At 35.6% G+C, this 17,378-nt stretch overlaps 1 long non-coding RNA gene and 1 pseudogene across 2 annotated transcripts; both read right to left on the bottom strand.

The window, feature by feature from the left end:
* Positions 1-1,301: 1,301 nt before the first annotated feature.
* LOC132638346 (uncharacterized) lies at positions 1,302-4,165 on the bottom strand. 2 transcript variants are annotated; one of them, XR_009581691.1, is made up of 2 exons: positions 1,723-4,165; positions 1,302-1,648 (listed from the first exon to the last, which is right to left on the bottom strand). It is a non-coding gene; the product is annotated as an uncharacterized LOC132638346 (long non-coding RNA). The 2 variants fall into 2 exon arrangements; XR_009581692.1 differs by having other exon boundaries at positions 1,302-1,645.
* Positions 4,166-5,472: 1,307 nt separating this feature from the next.
* On the bottom strand, positions 5,473-16,409 carry LOC132614418 (cell division cycle 5-like protein; annotated as a pseudogene).
* Between the last annotated feature and the right edge of the window lie 969 nt (positions 16,410-17,378).

The raw sequence follows: 17,378 nt of genomic DNA, 5'->3' as shown, positions 1-17,378 counted from the left end.
AAATGGAAAATATTTTTTACACAGCTGAGCAAAAAGAAGATGGAAAAGACTGCCTATTTTCTTCAAACTGAGAGATTTGATAAAATCTTCCAAAGTGCCCCTGCATCAGCATCAACTTGGTTGGATTGCATTAATGCTTTATTTTGCATTTGGCAATCATTATCTGCAGAACGTGTTGCAATTTGCAATCCTAGTACAAGAGAAGTAAGATTTCTATCCAGCCTAAATGAAGAATTTTGTCCGTATAACTATTCATTAGGTTTTGAGCCAGAAGAAAAGAAGTACAAAGTTCTTGGAACAACAAATCATGTTCGATAAGGGTACATAAAACACTGGGTTTTAACTTTAGGTATAGACAAATCATTGAGAGAGACTCAAAGCATTTCCCGTTCTACTTTGTGTTTTAAGCCTGGTGTTTGCATTAGAGGAGTTACCTATCAGTTTGTTAGCGATTCCAAATATGCTATAGCTATAGTTGCATTTGATGTTACATATGAAAATTTTGAAATTATGGCATTGTGGAAATGTGGAATGCACCTCTGCGTGTGTTATTTAATAGAGGTGAAGGGGGAATTAGCAGTCATAGATTACAGGAAAGAGGGAAGTGGATACTTCGACTTGTGGATTTTAGAGCAGACTCCAAAAAGAAAATGGGAGAGACATATCATTCACTTTCCTCCAATTTGGATACATAGATTTGAATCATCCTGCACAGCTCGTGATGGGGACATTGTATTCATCCTGAACTTAAAGTCAGGTACTTCATGTGTCCATCCAAGGAATTTATAGTTATGTTGAAAGTCTTGTTTTCTTTAGATAACTTTGTTCAAACTGGAAGGGAATCTTGACTGCTTGTATGTCCTTCCGCTTGGATTTGGATAATATTTAGCCCATAAGATCGTACCATTGGTGTTAACGTCTCAAAATATACAAAGGATTATGTTGAGTTGTTCCCTAGCATGATATGTTCTATAGCACGAACAACCATATCAGTGTAATTTAGTAACCTAATCTTAGCTTTGAGTATATCTTTGTCTTGGTATATAAATGTCTCAGAGACTTCAATTGAAGCCTATTATATATATGCAGAGATTTCAGATCCATCGCCTTAAAGATGGGGGAAGCAAAGATTTCAAATATCAACTTGTTACTTAACTGATACAATAGTTTGACTACTATATAGCCAAGTGCTTGTGATTGAAAGCTAACAACTAGAAATGATAAAAGAATTTTTTTTGACTCAATAGGCTTCCCATGATTGATATCAAAAACTAGATCAGTTTCAAAAGTTAGTCATGAGCTAAGGAGGCAACATCAAGTCTATTAATTACCCAGAAAAGGAATTCTGAAAAGTGCAATGCATATGTCAAAGTGATTAACACCATAATGTATCTCAGTAGTATGGTATTCACGCCACTGTACATATTATGTACAAAAATTAAACCGTTCACAAAAATACCACAACTATTTCAACCACTATGATCTGAAACAGCCAAAGTTCACATTTCTATACATGCAATGCAGCTAACTGTAAGATGGAAACCAACCAGATCTTTGAATTGCACCTGACATTTTCTAAACCTTTCTCTGTTCTCATCACGCAAATGCTCTGTATGGTTCACACTACTAAAGGAAGGCTTTCGACCTACTGAAACAAGTGGAAACACGAATAAACAATCAAATATTACACATAACAATACAATCCAATTTCCATGAACTCACATCATCGATACTTCTTGGAAATTGTTTTCTCCATCTAGAATTACAAATCCGATCATCTTGTTTGAGTATTTCATGTGGCATGTCCACAAACAGTGGAAACATCCTCTCCATACTATTTTGTGAGCGTCTAAGTAAAACTAAAAAAGCAGGGATATACTGCAACAGACTACGACATGTGTATTGAATAAAAAGAAAGCTTGACGGTGTAGTGTAATTATAAGACAAAATAATGACGCTGATTACCTCACTTTACTATAAAATTCTACAAAAAGCTGCACTTCCTATCGACATGATTCTCAACCATCATGAAACTAGCAACGGATTGTATTCCATGAATAAAGTAATGAAAATTGGTGAAATTATACCTGATAATGAGTAATCAAAAAGAGAGAAAGTTTTGCAATTACTGTAGTTGCGAAGCTTCTTATGTATCACAAACAAATCAAGTTTAGTCAATAACGATAACACCAAGTGGTCGAGGCCATCTTTCATCTACCCCAATCAATAACGATAACACAGCATCTCAATAAGATTACTTTCCTTTTACTCTTTGTTGTTTTTTTTCCCCCCTCAATTTGCACAAGTATATATATGGACATTTTTATTTAAAATTTTGGTCCATTCCCCTCCATACATTTCTGCTATCCTTTTTAAGTCACACACATGCTAGTTCTTAATCAAGAATAGATATAGAGCCTGTTTGGATGGGCTTATGCCTATAAGCTGTTTGCAGCTTATAAGCTAAAAAAAATAAGTTGGGTAGTCTAACTTATTTTTTTTTTGGCTTATAAGCTGTTTTCAGCTTATAAGCTGCTTTAGATAAGTTAAGTTAAATGGGCCCAATTATTTTTTTGAGCTTATTTTAAGCACAAAATGATTTTAAGCTAGCCAGCCAAACACTCAAAAAAGCTGAAAACAGGTTATAAGCAACTTTTAAGCAACTTATAAGTCAATCCAAACGGGCTCATATACGCTTTAATATGACTCGGATAATTATTGTTATTCATGATACATACTACACCATCTTCACTTTGCCTCCAAATTCTCTCCTGTCCACTTACTTTTAGAGCATTTTGGTGTACCCAAAAAGATATAGATATATGGACTTGACAATATGTCCTTTCCTTAGAAAACACTACGTGTATGTAGATCATATATATTATTAAAAGTGGGGAGCTTTTAAGTGAAAAGTTAGATTACCATAATGCCCATAAAAAGTTAACGACCTTTTTACTCTTCAATCAAACACTATTCCTATTAGACTAATGTACAAAGTCATAAAAACACTTCACAATAAATATCGTATTAAGTAGCATGCCCTTAATCAAACATTGCTCTATAATTAAATCTAATTCCTACACGACCTTAATTGTATAGTCATGCGTTTTTTTTTTCCCATGAAAACTGAAAAGAATACAAATAGGTAATCTGAGAATTTACATATGAGTTTAATTTAAGATCTATCGTAGTGAACCATGACAACTTATATTACTTTAGTTATGAGATTTTTAATGTTATCATAGTGTGAATACTGCATATTGTTTTGTGAAGTCTCCACACTCTCCATTACACTTTTTCTTTCACGTCTTATTAGTTCCACGTTACAGATGTCTTTGGCTTTTGGGTAGGGAAAATATTTTTTCTTTTATTTGGGATAAAAAATGCTATTTTTTTTAATCAAAACAAAGAAATGTGATAAATAAGTGGATATTAAAGAAAAGGTGGGTACTTTTTAATATTGTTTTTTAGTTCAATATAAATAGTTAATTAAGATTGATATACTAAAGCAAAGCTCAACACTCTGGGCGGCCAAGAAGGAATTTGTGGAGGGCAAAAGACAGGAATAACAATAAACAAAAGAACTTTTACCATAAATTTCTATTATATGTCGTTGACACATTAAAAGAAATAAGCAAGAACATTGTTAAGTATTCGCTATGACAATCTTATTTACATAACAATTTTAGGTGTTCAAACGATATCTAATCATTTTACGTTCAACAACTAAGTCGGTCGAATAGACTCACAATTAATCAATTCGAGCTTGTAGATCTCTCCCTTCAAATATAGTGTATCTCATCAAACATATTCCAATATTACTTGTATAATTTTAAAATGTTTGTACTATTATCATGGGATACACGTGCAACACATGTGACGAGAATCTAGTATGGAATAAACGCAACCGCAGGACTCATGTATCCTTTATAGGTTCATACTCAACAGTCCTAGAGATTAATTCAGAGGCACCACATGAATAACAACAAAAACAAAAAAGAGAGAAGAAATTATGTTGGGATCACATGTAGGTATAGCCGAAAAACAAAGTCTTACTGATTACTAATTGAGAAGGAATAAGACGAATTGGTTCAGAACAAACACCAGATACCAAGATATGTATTCACATCCCATGATTACTAAAGTTCATTTATGTGAGAATTAAATCACTAACCTGAAGAACCAATATAAGGCTATAAGCCACAACCAGTCATGACCAAAAGGCAAGAAAATGAGGATCAAACTTATCCCATATCCTTCCTTCATCTTCAAGTCTTGTATACAATATATATAGATGGAACTACCCATCCCAGCTATTCACTTTGATTCCAATTCCTTAACTACATCAAACGTGAGAAATATAAACCTGGCTTTTCTTGTGTGCTATTAGCGGCAGAAACAGTTGAGAAAATCCAACAGAAGCTTCCAACATGTGACTTGATACGTTCTGATGGAAAGCCAAAAGATCAATCAATTGTCAGTCAATTAAGCTGGAATAAAAACTTATGATTGTCTCAAAAGTAACCAGCTAAAGCTCATTTACATCATATGTAGTATTCCGGCATTCAGCTGGTGCAACTACTACAATCCATCATTCATTCAAACTCATGCTTATCTAAGACTTGAAACTATTATAGTCCATGGTTCATTCAAACTTGTGCTTATCTAAGACTTGAAACTAAGATGCAAGAGCCAAATAACTAAAATTCCCTAGGACCAAAATGTGAAATGACCGATATACCCTCAGCTTAAATTTTAAGGACCAAAACAGACATGCCGATCCTAGCTCCTCATTCATTGTTCTAATATAGTAGAATGTCTCAACCTTTAATTGCTTTCCCATCAAAATGTACTATCCTACGTCCTTTCTATTTTAGCTTCTAGTTCTACATCTGAGAAATGGCATCGAAAGGAAAAGAAATATATTATATGAGTATAAGCTATTAGGTCCCTGCTAATTTCAGACCTTTTGACCTTGGCATAACTAATTTCACTTTCTTTGAAATATGGTTCGCATTGTCCCTGCTTCAGGACTTAACATTGTCCCAAAATTGTCCATTTTCCTAGTTGGTAAAGATGCTACACCTAATTTGACTCTTAGGGATGTCATGTGCAGCAAAGAAAGCTAAAACTTTGAGGTACTTGTTTGATCACTAATCTTCTCTTCTGGGAAGCAAAATTGTAAATATTTTAACTGTGTGTCGTGTGATACAACTTTTTTATGCCGGAAACAAGAAAATGGGAGCTGCTGAAAATTTAGAGGGAAATCTGTATTAAGTTTTAATATGAAAACTAGATCTGAAGGCAGAATTTCGCTTACTAAATAATTTAAGTCAGAACTTAAGAGCTGAAATTTAAGATTAATTATGTTATATTGTCATATTTGACTACATAATCAGAGTCGTCTCCTTCATGTGAAATTAAAAAGTAAGTTTAGCCTTTTTGGCATCTATCTTTGCTATGGCCTCCAATTCATACTGAAATATGTGGTGCATGAAGACTTAGTTTCGACCTATTCCTCATCACTGCTTCAGCTGGATCATTAAGTTTGTTAGCATATTGCAATATGGCATCCTGTCTTTGTGCAATGTTATATAGTCCAATATCCTGCTTCCGTAGACGAGCTTCCTTATCGAATCTCCTTTCACCTTCGAGTTCTTCAATGTAGTTGGAAACTTATAAGGGACAGGAATAAATTCTTCTTCATGAGTAACATCATAGAAACCTGGAGAAGGCTTCTTTTCAAAGGGAATTTCGATATTGCAATCAATTCTTGATCTACTTTATATACATGATCTATTCTGGCCGCCCTCAGTTCCCTCGTTTCTCGTAAAGAAGCAAGCCCTTGAGCCTCTTGAAGCTGTTTTTCTCTGGCTTTCTGTTTAGCCTTCTTGCCTCTTGTGTTGGCTAACCGAGCCCTGCTTCAGAAAGCATTTGTTTCTCATCCTCGTCCATATATCAGCAAGATCAGGACGAGCAGGCTTTGACTGGATATGAATCAATCTCTCCAGGACACAAATTACTGGGATCATCACTATAAAGAGGCAGAAATATTTTGCAAAAGGTTACAATTTGTGTACATTGATCATCTTTAAATACATAAGGATGAGCAGAGATTGATCAATAATATAAAGGATACTAAATAAAAAGAATCAGAAGATCACAGAAAATAAGGGATATTAACAAGTTATGGAAGATCTGAAAGATTGCAAAATCCGAGAGAACAATAGGAAGAGATCCCAGTTATTATATTTCCTTCTTATGAACAAGTGGTGGTTCAACAACACCTATTTTAGATCGATGAGATAGGAAAGTGGCAGCAGGTACAATCTTTTGTAAGAGAGTCAGCTAGCTGCAGAGTAGATGGAACATGACAGACAACGAGAGACTTATCTTGAACCCGCTCCCGAACAAAGTGATAATCCAAGGCAAGTTGCTTCATACGTGTGTGGAAAGCTAGGTTTTGGCAGAGGAAAGTGGCACCAAGGTTGTCACAACAGATGGTTGGAGTGTTTGGAATGGAGAAGCGGAGTTCTTTGAGGAGATTGACAATCCAGATTGTTTCAACAGCAGCATTGGCAATGGCTTTGTACTCGGCTTCAGTGGAGGAGCGAGCCACTGCCCGTTGCTTCTTAGATGACCAGCTGATAGGAGACCCACCAAGCAAGAGAACATATGCTTCAGTAGAGCATCGATCATCAGGATTTCCACCCCAATCAAAATCTGAATAAGTGATGATATTCAATGGTGCAACTGGTCGAATGAGTAAGCAAAAGTGATTGGCAGCTTTCAGATACCGCAACACCCTTTTTGCAACTTGAAAATGTTGATAGGAGGGCTTGTGCATGAACTGAGATAAACGGTTGACGGCAAAAGCAATGTCGGGCCGTATGGTAGATAGATATTGAAGAGAACCAATGAGCCTCCTATGGATTTTACAATCTGTAGGCGGAGATCCATCATCTAATTTCAAAATGCCAAGGAAGCAAGGGGAGTACGGACTCCTTTGGCCTCCATCATGTTGAAACGCGGGAGAAGATCGGTGATATATTTTTTCTCAGAGAGATACATACTTGTGGATCGGCGAAAAACTTCAACACCGAGAAAGTATGTCAAAGGAGATAAGTCCTTTGTAGCGGTTCTATTTTTTACAATCCGTATTTGCACTTGCTTCATTTAAAAAGAAAAGTGTCCCGGGAAAGTACGGTTGTCAATCGTACCGGAAAAAAGGAAAAAATATACTTTGACATGGATGGTGCTCTAAATGGACATTGTTTTTAGAGTCGTCACCTAACTTATAAATAACTTAGGAAAACCAGTTCGAAAGAGTTCATTTAAAACGATTAAGTTTTAAAAGAAATCAATCTATACCAAAGTTTGGGTAAGGGTTCTGGTGATTCCACAGGGAAGGTGTTAGGCACCCCGGTATTAAGGATCCGTAAAATACGGTTGACCTACGGGTTCTAATAGTATGCCTTGTAGATATAAGTTGTTTTTGATAAAAACTGCTTTTATTTATATTTTCGCAAATTAAGTGTGTCATTTATGCAAAAATACTCACTTTTCAAGAAACGAAAATGGTAGAGTTTTGCCCAAAATTGGGCATTTTGGGTTTCGGACTAGAACACCTAGGTTAAAACCCGAAGGCGTCAACCTAAGTAGAACACTACGTAAGCCTACCCGAGTTTTTAGAAAAGGTTTTTAGTTTTAAGTTCTATAAAAATCTTTTTGGCATGCTATTAGTGTCCATATGTTAACCATTTTTTACATTTTTTGTTTTTTTTAGTCCAAAGTAATTTTAAGTCCATTTATCCAAATTGTCAATAGGTACGATCCCAATTTGTCTCAATGTCCATAAAATTTGTCAAGTCCTTTTTTGTCCAAAATCATAGTTTACGTTTGAAAAAAATGTCCATTTTTAACCATAAAGAAATTTTTGTCCCAAAATCATTTTTTTACATGTCAATTTTTATCAAAATCAGTTTTTATAACTTAAAAATAATTTTTTAGCAACTCCAATTTCGTGACAATTTTTAAAGGGTTCCAATAAGCATATATTATCAAATAAATAATTTCAAGTGAAGGGAGTTAGGCCTACCAAGCTCAACAGAAATAAAATGCAATTAAAATTATGTCCGCTCCAAATCCGTTCCAAATGCTTAGCTTGTCCATAGTTGAGGTCAACTTGATCTAATGGAGTTGGTGGACCTCGATAGACCCACCAACAAATTGGGGAGGTCACAAAAGATAGGTGTACAAAACATTAGTAAATAGCCAAGGTCAATTATTTAATTTACAAAGCCAACAAATGAATTACAATGCTTTCAAGCCCATAATTATCATACTCATAAATAAAAGGACATTTTATGCAAAAATGCCCAGCAGCGGCAAATTACTAAAATTATAGTGGCCCAGGATCAACTATATTCAAGAGATTAACTCCTCATTCTTTTCAGAATCTTTTGACAGCAATTTAGGTGTTAAGAAAGACATTCAAGCAAAACTATCACGTCCCAAATCCATCCTAGACGTGACCGGCATCCGAAGCCATGAACAACATCGAAAGAACCTAAAGATGCAACATTCAACTTCTAGAACCCGCAAGGTTCGCTGCTCAAACGCTAGCAATTTATAGATAAGCAACTAACAAATTAAACAAATTATTAATTATTAAATCAGCGGAAGTCTTGATAAAGGTATAACTTAGTCAAAACAGCAAAGTCGAAGCTTTAACAATAACCCTCCAACTACCCACGGAATGAATGTAAACTATGGAGCTTCTAAGGATAAAGAATGACCGTCTAATCATCGGGCCGCAGCCCGAAAAGCTAATATAAATAAATGGAACGAATAAATAGAGGATGACCCATGCATGAGCATGTGGGCTCACCAAATCAACAGCAACAACAAGTTCTTATAGCGCTTTAGTCTCCACGAACCTGCTCTTCTTCGTTACCTAATATACCATCAAAAACAACAATGGTATGCCTGAGTACTTCATACTCACTGAGTGCCTCGGGGACAATATAACATATAAAAATCAGATACAATAATAAGTAAAGAAATCAGTTTTGGAAATCATGTGAAATCGTTGTTAAACAGTTACTCAACTTGGTTCAATATGCTTGTCAAAATGAATGAGAACCCTTTATTATCAAGTTTACAACTTTCCGTTATGTCCTTTCAATTTGCCAGAATATCATCAGTAATACTTTCATAAAGAGATAAAGATATCACACATGCCAATACAGGCCCAAGAATGAATCACATCGAAGGGATAACCTTTGAGGTTCCCTAAACATAACTGCGCACCACACCGGAATATTAGACTCTCGGTGGCTATCCTTCCTCCCGAATAGCTAGGCATAAACCGCACCTAGGTAGCGAACTTGCAGTGGCCACTCTTCCTCCCGAATGGCTAGGCATTACCACACTAGGATCTATAGTGACTACCCTTCCTCCCGAGTAGCTAGGTCAAACACAACAATAAAGTTCATAGCCTAGAAGCCGAATCACAATTCATCTCAAGGTAATCACATCATCAATTAGCATTTAAGTTCATCATGTCATTACAAAGATACATCATTTCATTGATAATCTTGAGAATGCTTCCACTTCCTTAAACAAGGTCCAATTGTCATAGTACATCATAAAACACCATTACCTGCCCTTAGCCATTATTGATGATCATCTCTTATAAAGGAAAACGATTAGAATTACGTATATATGTATAGAGTATAGTACAATCAAGGTTTAATGTGGGCTTGTCCTCCACGCACACCAACCACAGTCAAAGCATGAAATAGGTTTTTAAAGTATGAAAAGTTCACTTTTTTATTCAATAAAGGACTTTTGAAAAGGAGACACAGCTCCAAAATAAGGTTTTCAAAAGAGACATAACTTAATTAAGCCTTGCGTAACTCAACAATTCACTTTTACAATGAAGAACACCCAAAACCCTAGGTTGAGTCACTTTGAGAAACATTACCTTGCAACCTTAGGTTTTTCATTCAAGAATCATGGGTTTAATGCTAGGATTGATTAATAATGTTAAAGATGTGCTTACCTTAATGTTTGAAGACTTGGAGGAAAGATTTTCGTCCTTAGGGTTTATGAGAATGTGAATAAATAATAAAATTAACTGAACCCGCTCTATATACACACGACTGGAGGCGGGTGAAATATGCCCAAGAAATACGGGCCGTATTATGTGGCCGTATTTTACATTAACAAAAATAGGGGACCCTATAGGGAGGCGGGTGAAATACGCCCAAGGAATACGAGCCGTATTTCAAAATACCGACCACATTCTTTGGCCGTATTTTACGTTAACAAAAACAGTGGAGTCCCGCTTCTCAAAGACACTTTGACACTTAACTCAGATTTACAGAGTGTTACAAAAACAAACAAGTTTTATTGATCAAAGAGTTCTTCATAATCAAATTAAGGCAAACAGTTCAAGTGAAAATAAAAGGTGCAAGCTACAAATCTTAACAAGACTAAAAAACATGCTACTTGGTTTTTCTGAAACTCACTCAAAGCTTCAAAACAAGACTTCATCATTCATTTTGAAAGAAAACTTTTACTAATCCAGTTTTAGAACCTAAGACTATCATATTTTTCTAACAAAATGATTTGAACTGCTAAGTGCACTTTCAAACAATCAATATTCAATCAGATGATAAAAGAAGGTCAACTTCTCTACACTCAAGATTAAAACAGACTAGGGAAAGCACATTTTGAGAATTAGAGATATATTAACTCAACAAACAAACAACATCTATCCTATAATCTACTCAACCAATTTCTTAATTATTAAAATAGCCAAACAGGATCAAAAAATGCATAAAATTCCCATGCACTAGTGATAGATTCACAAGAACTAATTGTATCCTATCAAAAACTAACAAGAATGACTAAACTATACTTAAATCTATCAGTGTCAATAAAATAGTGTCAAAGCTCCAACATAAACTATTCTTTTTCTCATTTTTATCGAACTTAGCTAACCCGAGATCATTTAACATCATCTAAATCAAGCTTTTAATTCATTTTATAGTTTCAAATGATATCAAACTCACAAAATATCCACTTAATCATCAAAACAGGACTAAGTTAGTAAATAATTATTTTTAACTGACACAAGTATCATAATAAAATATATAATCATAACTAGAATGAAATAAAGGATAGACTAAGAGGTTACCTTTTAATGCGGCAACCTAAAGATCAAAAGGAAGGATTGAATCCATCAAATTCAAGCACCAACACTTCACAAATCCTTGAAAACCCCGTAGTCTTTTTAAATTTTTGGATGATATTCGTATTCTTCTATATATATATATATATATATATATATATATATATATATATATATTGCATTTATATTTTTTGTAGTGTATTTTGAGTAAGAGTGTGTATAGGCTACTAAGTTTTTGAATATAAAAATCAAACCTTAGTTTTTTTTTTGTGCTAATTTTCGAACTCCCTCTTCTTTTTTTTCCTCTCCTATCTCCTTTTTTTTTTAATGTCAATATCCATCTATTTATAGGCAAGCAAATTTAGAACCCTAGGGACAAAAATAGGTCATTTGGCCGTGGCTACCCCCCCCCCCCCCCCCCCCCCAAAAGACCCTTAATTTTCAAAAGACCTTATCCATAATTTCAAAAATCAAATAAGATAAAAATTCAACTAACAAATTTGTACCCTAATTAGAATAAGACAAAAGAATTTCAAAAAATTCGTACTAGGATAGTACGCATAACCGTACCTTTTCCCCCAAAAATCCTTAATTTTCAAAAGACCTTATCCATAATTTCAAAAATCAAATAAGACAAAAAATCCAACTAACAAATTTGTACCCTAATTAGAATAAGACAAACAAATTCGTACTAGGATAGTACACATGGCAGCAACAATCATGCAAATAGTACTAATAAAGGTACAAATGAATCAAATTGCACCATACAAGATAGAAAATGACCCCTCCTTTTGTGTAATAAAACATATGTCATAAATATATATTGGTTTAAAATACTAATATATAATAATTATTTGGACCGATAAAAATCATAATTTGTAGAATTAAAATGCTATCTTTAAAACGAGCCCAATATTGACATAGTTCTGAGAAATATTTCAACTATGTAAAAATGCGGTTAAAATGAGCCGTAATTCACACGTCGTTTTTAATTAAAAATTTCTCGAATTAGATGGAGCGGGATGAAAGTAAATAACTCGTATTTATCGTAGTCGTCAGTTTTCAGGAAGTAACAATTAAACTTCATTTTGCAATTTTCTAGGGATTTTGAAAATTTAATTTTTAAAGGGTATATCCTTACTCCGTCGTTGACTCGGGAAATTTTGAAAATTAAAATACGACTTCTATGAGGTGAAAATTAGGTGTCAACATCCTTGAGTGAAAAATCACGAGCCAATGCATTATTAACATGGAAAATCTTGGATTTTGAAGATCCCGTGAGTATGTAATTATCCACTTATACGAGAAGAAATACAACAAAGTCTGTGCCATGGAGAATGAATAGAGAAGGATCTAATTGTGAGCATACAAAACCAATAGAAGCAATAAAGTTTGTGAACTCTGTATACCATGCACGGGGAGCTTGACAGAGTCCATAAATTGCTTATATGAAGTTAGCACACATGATTAGGATGGCTTTTATCAATGAACCCAGGCGTTTGATCCATATAAACCTCTTCGGCTAGAGTTCCTTAAAGGAAAGAATTATTAACATCGAGCTGATAGAGAAGCCAATTGAAGTACATAGCAAATGTTAATAGTAGACGAATTGTAGATGGCTTGACCACCTAGCTGACAGTAGAAGTAAAATCAACGCCTGGCCGCCGATGAAAACCCTTGGCTACCAATCTTCCTCTATATCTATCTATCGAACCATCTTGTTTGTGCTTAATTCGAAAAACCCACTTGCACCCAATTACATTCTGTGCTTGAGATTTAGGAAATAAAGTCCAAGTATTGTTTTTAACAAGAGCGACAATCTCCTTACACATTGCATTAAGGCAAGGAGCATTTTGAACCGCTTTAGTAAGTTCGGGGAACCACTAATGCATCTATAGAAACAACTAAAGCAGAGTAGTCTGTAGGCTTTTTGTGTTTAAAAATATTATACTGAGAGTGAGTAGCAACACGAGTTGGTGGTTGAGGGGGAGTAGAACTTACCTGTTGCGAATAAGAGGTAGGAGCATTATCACTCAAGACAGGAACAACCATAGAGAACAAGGGACTTGTCTCTTCATTGTCGTTACTAGATGGAGATGTGGAATGTGAAGGTGGTTGCAATAGGGATAAAGGAGATGATGACTGTGTGTTTTCTGTCAATAAAAGGCACTGATAGAACATTTGTTAGAGGCACGGGAGAAGAACAATCTCAGGGTGACATGACTGATTCGTGGTTGAATTATTAAGCCAGGAATGTATTTCTTGTGGTGTAATCTGAGGTAACCCTTGAGGAATAGAAGCAAAAGGAAAACTATTTTTCTGGAATATCACATGACGAGATAGAAGTATTTCGGAAATGATGGATCAAAGCATTGATAACAGTGATGGGTGACAGAGTAACCAAGAAAGACACAAGGGCGAGACTTGGGTTTCAATCTATGGTTATTATAGGGTTTTAACCATGGATAACATAAGCAACCAAAGGTACGACGAGAGGAATAATTGGGGTTAACATGAAAGAAGGCTTCAAATGGAGACTTGCCTTGAAAGATAGGTGTGGGCATACTGTTGATTAGGTAAACGACAGTTTGAAAGGAATAAGACCAGTATTGAAAAGGCTTAGAGGCTTAATGCAACAAAGTTAAATCCGTCTCCATTATATGTCAGTGACGACGTTCAACAGTACTAACTCTTTGGGGCGTATAAGGTGTTTAAAACAGATGTTGAATGTCCATGTTAGCCAGCCTCTTAGTTAGACCTTCGTACTCACCACCGCCATCTGAATATACAGTGAGAATTGTGGAGTTAAATACTTCTCGACCAAGAGTTTGAAATTAATGAATATGGCAGTGACATCAGATTTGTGCTTGAATGGGAAAAGCCATATACTTTGTAAAATGATCAACAAATTTGACATAAAATGAGTACCATTACGAGAAGGAACGGGATAGGGTCCCCAAACATCATTATATAAAAGTTCTAATGGACGAGAGCTAGTTAAGGTGGATGTAGAAAATGGTAAACGATGACTTTTATTGCAAAGACAAGAATTGAAATTCTCTTGAGAGGAGGAAGAAACAGGTAACTTATATATGGAAATAAGGGAATAAAAACTTTAAGATGTGGTGACCAAGACGACGATGCCAACGAGATGCGCGATTGCAGCAGTGGTGAAGTAGACATATGGAGTTGGAGAAGAGCCAGTCCACTCATAAATATGCATCCTATTCGGGCCTTGAGCTAGCGGTGCTCCCGTTCTCAAATCATTCACAACAAAGAAAGTACGAAAAAATTCAATAGATGTTTTGTTTTGCTCACAAAACTGAGGAAGAGAAATAAGATTGCAATGAATATTTGGAGCGCATAAAACATTTTTTAGAATAAAAGTATAAGAGAGAGAGGGGAGAGTAGCATGGCATGTGGGGGTTATTTTAATACCGTTACCATCACCAACTATAACATCATCCGTCCCTGTATACTCAGAGTAAGCTTGCAAATTCTGAGTATTTAAGGTAATGTGATGTGATGCACCAGTATCTGTGACCCAATTTGGATTGGTGGATGCAGTAATGGGTGAGAAATTAGTCTGCAGATCATCCTTATTGTGACTCTGAGAGCGGCAAACACAAGCAATATGTCCATACTTGTCACACAATTGGCACTGAAGACGAGTTCTACTATTGGAGTTTCGAGAGCGCCAATTGTTGTTAGAATTTCAGTTGGTATTGTTGTTTCTGCCCAAATTGGGGTTGGTTTGAGGACCTGACCAATTACCAACAGATTGGTTATTTCGGTAATTTTTCTTGTGCTGCCGATTAACTTATGTCGAATGTTGATTAAACTGAGCAGTAAGAGGTGGCATCTCAAGCTTGGGTGTGTGAAGAAGGAACAATTATCGGCTGCTGAGTTTTTCAAAAAGCTCTTCATAAGTGATGGGGTTTTCACGAGCACAGATGGCAGAGCTAATGGCATCACATTCTAGTCCAAGTCCACTGAGCACTTTGATGACAAGTTCATCATTGTTAATGAGAGAGCCAACAATGCAAGTTCTTCAGAGATAGCACGAATCTCATTGAGATATTGAGCAAGGGACTTCGTGGCCTTCATAAGGCGGCTGAAAGAGTCACGAAGACTGTAAATACAAGTTTGACTTTGTTGGCATACTGCTAAGCTAGTTTTATCTAAGCGATGTGTGCAGAAGCTGCAGAGGAAATCAGAGGGGCTATGGTAGGATCGACAGACGTCATACGAGCATGACGAAGAAGGCCATCTTGCCGCCTCCATGTTTGAGAGTTTGAATCAGTTGGAGATGGAAGGGTACCATCAATGTAGGAAAGCAGATCATAACCAGGGTAGATAGCATCAAACTGAGCCTTCAAAGAAACATAATTGGTGCTACCAGCAAGCCGTATAGGCAGCTGGGTGGGTTGATTGATCAAAACAAGTTGGCCTCCTTGACTTAATGGACTCGTGACTGTTTGAGAAGGGGAGGTACCTGAATTTCGGTTACTGGTGGCAGGATTGGCTGGACTTTGCACAACCGTAGTGTTGTCGTTCAAGTTGTTGGACATGATGGGCTAACAAGAAAGAACAGGATCGAAAACTCGTTAAAACGTGAGGTGCTCTAACACCATAAAGAGGCAGAACGATTTTGCAAAAGGCTACGATTTGTGTATTACATTGATCGTCTTTAAATACATAAGGATGAGCAGAGATTGCTCAATAATATAAAGGAAACTATAAATAAAAAAGAATCAGAAGATTACAGAAAATAAGGGATATTAACAAGATATGGAAGATCTGAAAGATTGCAAAATCGGAGAGAATAATATGAAGAGATCCCAGGGATTATCTTACCTTTTTACACTAGGATCGTCATAGTTCTCGCCCTTAGCATCGAGAAGCTTCTCATGACGTTCAGTGCACTGGGATGATGTACGACCAACAATTGGTGCAATTGTCCTCCATTGTCCGGGCATGAGCATTGCAAGGTGAAGTAGTTTCTCATCTTCTTCTCGCGTCCAATATTCAACCTTTTTAATTGAAGGCTCGAGCCACTCGTACCAGCGATCCTTACATTGTTTGGCGGACTTAGAAAAGAGTAAAGAAGAAATACGAGCCCACTGATTCATCCCATAATTCATAATGGGCACCTTTAGAATCTCGTCCTCGTATTCTTCCATAATCCTCCCATTATCATATTCCTCATCGTTGATTTAGAGTTTTATTTGAACCGACCATGAGTATATCGCCGTTTACATAGGCCTTCCAGGAAAACTTAATCCTAACCAAACTAGGAATAACAAGAGATCTAAAAGTCAACAAACAATCCTAATGGGATGGACATGCAATGGGTACGGTTTTAATTCTAACATATTATTCCCTCCTGTTCAAGTTGATTGAGGTTTTAAGCTTGAGCACACAGATTAAGGAATTCATTAACTCCTAATAATTAAGAGATGTTTTGACTAAAGTACTCATAATTATGATTTTCTTTTCTTTTTAGGTTGATATATTTATTATAGGGATATGCGAATGTAGGCAAATTAGGAAAGAGAAACTAAATACTTTCATGATTTTGTGAAACCTCAATTATTTTGGACCAATATTTAGAGGCTAAAACCTCAATTATTTTGGACCGGAGGGAATAGTTGACTAACAACGGTAATTTATTATATACGTTCCTTAGGTTTATTATAACTAACACTTATTTAGAATACATATGTATATCAATTAAAATTTTACCATTTATTTTATACAAATTCTGTGATGCTTGCTTGAGATGTAGTGCAATCCTGAATAACCCATGAAAAGAAACTTAAATTGCTAACTGACTTATTCCCTTAAAGAATTAGATTATTTCTTCAAACAGGTAATTCTATATTGAATAAAAGTGTACATTTAGGACATTGCCTAATAATTAGGACTTTAAAACCAACTATGATTTTATCCATTTTAAACCTTTTTACCCTTTGAAAATACATTGTAAATTTGATAAAATTGTGTATGACCATTGTATAAAAATTGTATAAGATTGAATCAATTAAGAATTTAGCATTTTTAATGTAGTTGTTGATGCTGGCAGCAGAGTCTGGCTTGTTAGGGCTGCTGTCTTTTTTTCTTTTTTTTTAATACATTCTAGAGATGGTTTCGCATCACATCTATAAAACTGCTAACT

Source organism: Lycium barbarum, chromosome 1 (assembly GCF_019175385.1).
Source record: "Lycium barbarum isolate Lr01 chromosome 1, ASM1917538v2, whole genome shotgun sequence".
Classification (NCBI taxonomy): domain Eukaryota; kingdom Viridiplantae; phylum Streptophyta; class Magnoliopsida; order Solanales; family Solanaceae; genus Lycium; species Lycium barbarum.
The sequence above is the reverse complement of the archived record's forward strand: the minus strand, read 5'-3'. Positions and strand labels throughout refer to the sequence as shown.